General features: G+C 36.2%; 1 pseudogene; it reads left to right on the top strand.

The window, feature by feature from the left end:
- Positions 1-2982: 2982 nt before the first annotated feature.
- Positions 2983-7017, top strand: LOC100607005 (annotated as a pseudogene).
- The last annotated feature ends 1207 nt before the right edge of the window (positions 7018-8224 follow it).

Genomic DNA, 8224 nt, shown 5'->3' with positions numbered 1-8224 from the left:
AGGGTGACGCCTAACGTGACCTATGGGCTTTGGATGATGATGATGTGTCAATGTAGGCTCATCAATTGTAACAAATGTCCCACTCTGTTGGAGGATGTTGATAAAGGGGGAGGTTACACATGTGTCAGGGAAGAGGCATATGGGAAATCTCTATACCTTCTGCCCAATTTTACTGTGAACCTAAACTGCTCTAAAAATAGTCTATCAAAAAATCATGTTGTTTACCTTAAATATATACAATAAATTTTTAAAAATTAAGCCATGCATACAAGAACAATAATTAAATTTTATTTTCAAGAATTAAGATAAAAATGAAGACATTTTCGGATAAATGGAAACTAAGATGATTTGTTGCAGCAGATTCACAGTAAATGAAAGAAAGAGTATTTTTATGCAAAATGATAACAATCTAGTAAAAAAAGAGCTACAACAAAGAATAAATGAAATTAAAATAGTAAATATGTGGGTATACCCAAATGAATAATGACTGTCTAAAATTTTTTAATGTCTTGAGAGGTTTAAAATATAAAGAGAATTAAAATAACATGGCAATAGGATTGAAGACAGAAAGAGACTACATGGGGTGAAAGCAGTCTAAACTTCTTAATTGGCTAGGAGAGAGTATAAACATCAATCTAGAAGAGAAGTGTAGCTACATTGCTTTTTTAAGAAATCAAAAAATGAAAACAATCCACATTTGCATCAGTACTAAAGTAGATTAAATTATGGTATTCCCTACAATGTAATACTATTAGCAATGAAAGTAAGTTAACTGCAGCCTCTTGCAACAAACTTCATGTTAAGAGAAAGAAACCAGACTCAAAGAACACAAGCCTGTGTAGAAAAATAGGAACGCTTTTACACTGTTGGTGGGAGTGTAAATAAATTCAACCATTGTGGAAAACAGAACAGTGTGGTGATTCCTCAAGGATCTAGAACCAGAAATACCATTTGACACAGCAGTTTCATTACTGAGTATATACTCAAAGGATTGCAAATCATTCTATAAAGAAACATGCACACATATGTTTATTGCAGCACTATTTACTATAGCAAATGCCCATCAATGATAGACTGGATGAAGAAAATCTGGCACATATATCCCATAGAATACTATGCAGCCATAAAAAAGAATGAGTTCATGTTTTTTGCAGGGACATGGATGAACCTGGAAGCTATCATTCTCAGCAAACTAACACAGGAACAGAAAACCAAACACCGCATGTTCTCACTCATAAGTGGGAGTTGAACAATGAGAACACATGGACACAGAGAGGGAAGCATCACACACTGGGGCCTGTCAGGGGGTAGGGTCAAGGGGAGGGGGAGGATTAGGGCAAATACCTAATGCATGGGGGGCTTAAAACCTAGATGATGTGTTGATAGGTGCAGCAAATCACCATGGCACATGTATACCTATGTAACAAACCTGCATGTTCTGCGCATGTATCCCAGAACTTAAAATAAAATTTTAAAAAAAGAATACAAGCCTAATGAGGAGAGTATTCTCCTCATTATTCAAGAGATTGGAGTATTCAAGAGATTGGAGTATTCAAGAGTATTCAAGAGATTGGAGTAGTTATTAAGAGGAAGGAGTCACCAGCCAAGGAAAGTAGGTGGCCTTCAGAAGCTAGAAAAGGCTAGAAACTAATTCCCCTCTCCTCTAATTCTCCTCCTAGAGCCTCTGAAAGTAACCAGCCCTGCTAATACCTTGACTTTAGTCCAGTGAAACTGATTTCAGATTTCAGACCTCTAGAATTCTAAGAGAATAAATCTGTGTTGCCTTAAGCCTCTTAGTTTGTGATAATTTGTTTCAACAGTCATAGGAAACTAATACTGATTCTATTACTTTTTAACTTTTGCTAATTTAATAAAATTAAATTATCTCTGTACTTTAATTATTATTGCTAGTATCAGAAAGTTTGGACATCTTTTCTTACGTGTTTTTGTTTGTTTGTTTGTTTGTTTTCCCGTTAGTGATTTTACTATGAATTGTCTGTTTATATCTCTAGCCCAATTTTGCTATTGGATATTATGACTTAAATATGTCTCTTGATTTTCTCTTCCCATTTTTCTCAAAAAAGTATTTGACTCTGAATCTTTTGAGTGTTTGCGGTCCCCTTACTCATGATAGATATCCCCGAAGCTAATGTCTTGTCTGAATTTTTGAGAGACACTGGTTATAAATTGCCCATTGCTGACAACTGCATTTTTGCAAAACCCACAGATTAATAATTTACCTCCCTAGTATTAACATGCCTCAACCAGCCCTATGCCTACAGTTTGGTAGACCTATTGTTCTGACACATGGCCAGCACACACATACACAGACACACACATACACACACATACACAATGGAATTCATCACTGTGTCCTTTAAAAAAGAAACAAGTATGACCATAATTGCTCTGAAACATTCACCCTGAGATATTTTGCAGGGCACTGCAATCTATCCCTCAACTCTTCGACTTTAGAGCCCTGCCTTTTCTGCCCGTCTACCATTGGCTCCTAGCTATGTCATGAATGCTGCTACCCCATACTGAACTCTTATTTAAGTCATGGTTCTCACCATAGACCAAGTGTATCACTTCTGTGGCTTTTAAAAACAAACATGCCACAGCCCCATTCTGGACCTACCCAATCACACAGTGCACATTTACCCAGCTCTGTAGGTGATCTTTATGTGTACTCCTAATAATGCTATGATCATACTCCTCCTTGTGACCACTCTAGTCTAGTTCTCCCCGTTCCCAGTAACCTTTTGTGGCACAGGTGCTTGTGGCTTTCCTGTCAGGTAAACTCCCTGCCCACATATGGGAACTAAACATATTAGACAATCATCCATAGACACACACTTTGTGTACCATAACTTATACATCTGACTTGAGTTTATTCTGGAATCTGAAACTGTTCTGTGCTCCTACCTCCACCCTTTCAAGTTCCCAAACATTTCTATCCCTACTGTTCAGTCTCACTCCAAGATGGAGGTTCTGGCCTCTCTCCAGATGCTCCAAACCACTGCAGATAACCTTGTCATGTCAAGTTTTATGCTAGTATGATTTTTACCTGCTTTGGGTGTTGTTAGTAGGAAAAAATACGGTAATGAATATGAAACTGTGTAAACTTAGGGTATTACTATTTATCAAGTTAGTTGAAATGGAAGTGAATTGACACTTGAATGTGGTTTAGAATAATATCTATGGCTCCGATTGTAATTCATTTCAGAATCTGGCATATATTCCTATATTTGTTATTAATGAAATGAGATATTGTATCAAAAGGAATTATAGCAAACCCTCAATAAAATCTGACTGATGTCAGATGAAAGCCTTTCTATTGAATTTTACTTAAATAAAGATCTATGTTTTACTGACTTTGCTCAAAATCAATCAAGTTATCAAGACATAAAATATTCCAAGCACAAATTAATACCTCATAAGAGAGGCAGTTTAAAAGGTAATCTGCATATATAATCAATAGAGAACACCCTAGGCAGTATTTTTATAGTTTCAGAAGCATTCAAAGTAATTTTTACCTTCATCCAGCATTTCCGAGGGTCTGAAGTGAAGCTTTTATTTCAAGGTACATTAAAGAAAATAACCTAAAAGTGAATAATTTTCTCAAATAATATGAAATACTGTATTCTTAATTCCCAATTCACCATGAGTTAATATACAAAACTACTGGAATATCCAATATATAAGATTAATGGCACTCTACTCTGTCTTGATGATTACAAAATTATTCCAAATTTGGGTTTCATATCACTGTCTCACAAACTAAAATAAGATGTACTTCATAGGAGACCTGGTACACTACATGCTCACGCACGTTTGTGTTCGTGTGTGTGTGAGAGAAAGAGAGAAGGAGAGACAGAGAGACAGAGACAGAGAGACAGAGACAGAAAGGGAGATAAGAGGAAGAAAGAGAGAGTTGCTCAATATCCCTTTTGAGAAACTATCCTTCATTCATTCTGGATCTCCATTTCTGAAGTGTCCTGTGCCACATAAAACTTTGTTAAACAAATTTGTTATGCTTTCCTCTTGTTAATCTACCTTTCATTATAGGAGTGTCAGCTGCAAACCTTGTGATAGGTAAGGAAGAGATATTACTTTTTCCCTCCTACAAATACAAACATCCCACTCAGACACACACTTCACGAGGACACTGGGCCACACCCATCCACACATGGTGTTACCATATTCCATTCAATTTCACATCACTTTCCCACCAGCACTTTACAAAAACTCACAAGGTGCCATCCTTCTAACTACCAAGGACACTAAAGAGGCCCCCAACCTCCCTCTCTTTAATTTCCTCATTTTCTCTCAGTCTATTTTGCATTTTCCCTCTGTGTTCACCTTCCTTTTTCTCTCTTCATCTCTCTTTTGTTATTTTCCTCTTTCCTGTAGAGTGTTGGACTTGGGAGCCAGGTAGACCAGCCTGGTGGGAGTGAAGACACCTGGTTCCACAAATAAATTTCCGATAAGGTCATGCTGTATTTATCATTGAATTCATTCATTTCTTGCCTATTTAATGTCTAAAACCGTGCTACCATTTTTATAAGAGCCCTTCTTTTTAATTAGATTAGTATCTAGATTTGTGTGTGTCAGAAAAGTTTCTGAGCACTATATTCCTAAACTCATTTTCTTACAAACCCTGTATTTTTAAAAGCACTGTTTTGCATAGCTCAGGGCATTTTAGGAACTCATCTGTGCCTTCACAGCGGATGTGACTGTACTCCCCCCAGAGTATTTTCTTCATATGCTTCTTTGGATACTTCCTATACTTTAGAAACTTCTCCAGATTTTTTAATAAACCTCAACCAAAACAACATATTGCAATAGTGTAAATGTAGAAGCAGAAATGAGACTCTACTATCATCTATAAGCCAGATAAGAAAAAAGATCCGTGAAAATGTACAATGCCACCATTCTCACTACAATTTTTTGTTTTGTAATATACAATTATTTTTCCTAAAAAGATGTTATACATATTAAACTGCAATAAATTTATTATTGTTAATTTTTATTGCTATAAGAACACATGATACCTACCTTCTTAACAGATTTTTAGGTGCACAGTGCAATATTGTTAATTGCAGACATAACGTACAGCAGTTCTCTAGAATTTGTCTTGCATAATTGAAATTGTATTGTTTTTTCTGAATAATTATATATTGAATTAATATATCATAATGTATTATTTTAATACTTAAACACTTAGTCTATTCAGGCTATTATAACAAAAGTACCATAATCTGTGTGGCTTATTAACAACAGAAATTTCTCACATTTCTAGAGTATGGGAAGTCCACCATAAAGCTCCAGCAGATTCAACATCTGGTGAAAGCTCGCTCTGGTTCATAGATGGTACCTTCTCTCTGTGTCCTTAAAGACAGAAGGGGCAAACCATCTCCTTTATGCCTTTTTTATAAGATAACTAATCCCATTACTAAAGGCTCTGCCCTCATGACCTAATGACCTCCTAAAGTATAACAGTGTGGATTAGGTTTCTTCAAATAAATTTTTGTGGTGTTACAAATATTCAGATCACAGAAATATTTTTAATATTTCTCATTTAATTACTAGTAGGATAAATAGCGGTAGATATAACCACATAAAGAAAAGCTCTCTAGGGCCCTGGGTAATTTAAGAGTAAAAGGAGGTCCTGACATCCCACAGTTTAAGATCAGTAGGTTTAGAAAAGCACATATGTATGAGCCTTTTGATTATGAAAGACAATTTCCAGGTTGAAAGTATCTAAATAGTTCTATATGCAAAAACAACATGAAGATTTGTTTTTCCAACTTATGAGGGAAAAGAAAAGTCAGTTCCTAAACTTGGGGCATTATGGAGAGTTTTTCTTGGCATTTTGGGTAGAAATAAACAAGGAGCAGGAGCAGCATGGACAAATAATGAAACGTTGGGAAGAGGGCTAGGAGAGGCTTGCAGAAAGAAATGAGTTTAAGCTCACAGGTGATGATGAGCAATTGCAGCGCCTCCAGATCCACTCCCCAAATTCCACCAAGACAGGAGAATTGTATCATTTCTGCCACAAAATGCAAAAGAGGGACGCAAACTATTTAATTAAATATTACCATCACGTTGAGCTCAGAAAGTTAAGGAGTTTGGGACCACTCTGGTAACATTAAAAAATTAGTATGCATGAGATATTTATCTTAGGTCACTGTGAACTCCTTCATTCCTTCCTCCTCTATTTCAGATGTGAAACCAACCCACTTCCCACATGACACCAAAGATTCAAAACTGAGAGGAAATGACAAAAGCCTTCATGTTTGCTTATGTATTTAAATGTCGATTCTACTTTGCTAATGGGCCCCTACATTTCCTGGGTCAAAAAAAATAAAATAAAACAAGGCAGCAGGGCCTCTTTCTGCAAATGGAATTATTCTTGACTTACTTCCTTGTCCTTTATTCTTTCTGAAATGTGTTGAGTTATAATTCTATATTAAACCTTGGAGGAAGTGTCTGACTCATTTTAGAATTTGGGTTTTCAAGAGAACTGAAGTCAAGATAAAGAACTATCTTCTTTTCTGGACAGTCCAGGCCATTTTTGTTAAGTCTGTTCTTGTGATATCAAGATGAAGATGAGAGGATCATTCTTGTTGATGACAAATGTAAGTGGGCCCATGTTATTTTCACCATCATCTCTTCTACCAAAGATCCTAATGAGGACATTGTGGAGAGAAACATCCAAATTGCTATTCTCCTGGACAACAAGAAGAATATATCTGATCCCATCTCGAGGTTGAGAACAAAATTTGTGTACCATTTGTCGTACCTCTGTAAAAAAATGTGATCCTACAGAAGTGGAACTGGATAATTAGAGTTCCTGCTACCCAGAGCAATATCCATGATGAAGACAGTGCTACAGAGATATGCCACACTGATGTCAGAAACAAGTGCTACACAACTGCAGTCCCGCTTATATATGATGGTGAGACCAAAATGGTGAAAATAGGCTTGACCCCAGGTTCCTGCTATCCTGACTAACTTGTCATTGCTGACTGCACAACTGTTTATCTTGAGAGGCTCTCCATTTTGATCAAAAAGTTAATATATTTACTACCAGTGAATTTGAAACCTGGATTTTGTTTTAGATGATGTAAAACTAATGCCCCCCCCCCAAAATAATCGAAATAGTAACATTATTGTCTTTATTAGGTAATTACTTCTCAACTATATGGTCACACTGTATTAAAATCTGTCATTTATCATGCTTGCCTGAAGAGGTATGCTCCCTTAAGAATACAGTTTCTAGCATGAAAAAAATAGACAAGGGGAGAAAATAAAACTCAAGGAGTAAAATCAGGAGGCATAACAAAATGTTGCCCTTTCTCTGCCTTTGCCTTGGAGAACCAGAGCTTTTTAATTTTCCATACTGTTCTCTCTTTAAAAAGTTTCACTGTATAGAGAACATACATGTGTAAACATAGGTCAATTATACGTCTTCATTCGAAAAATAATAATTGAAAAACATGTTTTTGGGCCGGGCACGATGGCTCAATCCTATAATCCCAGCACTCTGGGAGGCCGAGGCAGGCAGATCACTGAAGGCCAGGAGCTTCAGACCAGTCTGGCCAACATGGCAAAACCTCATCTCTACTAAAAATACAAAAATAAACCGGGCATGGTGGCGCACACTTATGATCCCAGCTACTTGGAAGGCTGAGGCACAAGAATCACTTGAACCCAGGGGGCAGAGTTTGCAGTGAGCCCAGATTCCGCCACTGCACTCCAGCCTGGGCAACAGAGATCCTGTCTCAAAAACAAAACAAACAAACAAAAAACAACAAAAAAAAATGCTTTGGAACTATTTATAAAAATAATTTAAAATGAAATCTCTACTATTTATGAAACTCATTAGCTGAATAATTAAATGCATAATTGAAAAATATATTTTGACATAACACTAGACTTGAAAGCAGATGATACAGATTTTCACCTTTTTTTTGATAATCAGGTTACCGTTAAGAAATTCCCATTGGAAACCATCTGGTTGTAAATGAATCTAATGAAATATGTATTCCAAAGTACTTATTCTCTAGCACAGTTTGAACAATTAACTAGATTCATAAGCATAAAAAAGAATAACACTTCTATGCAGATGCTCATAGTAAATGGAAATCAACGAAATTATTTTCACATAGAACATTGGTCAAGTTGTATAATTTCCATTTTGGAAGGTAGGACTAAGTAT

The sequence above is a fragment of the Nomascus leucogenys genome, chromosome 16 (genome assembly GCF_006542625.1).
Source record: "Nomascus leucogenys isolate Asia chromosome 16, Asia_NLE_v1, whole genome shotgun sequence".
In the NCBI taxonomy this organism is placed as follows: Eukaryota; Metazoa; Chordata; class Mammalia; order Primates; family Hylobatidae; genus Nomascus; species Nomascus leucogenys.
Note: the sequence above shows the minus strand (reverse complement) of the source record. Positions and strands in the feature narration are given on the sequence as shown.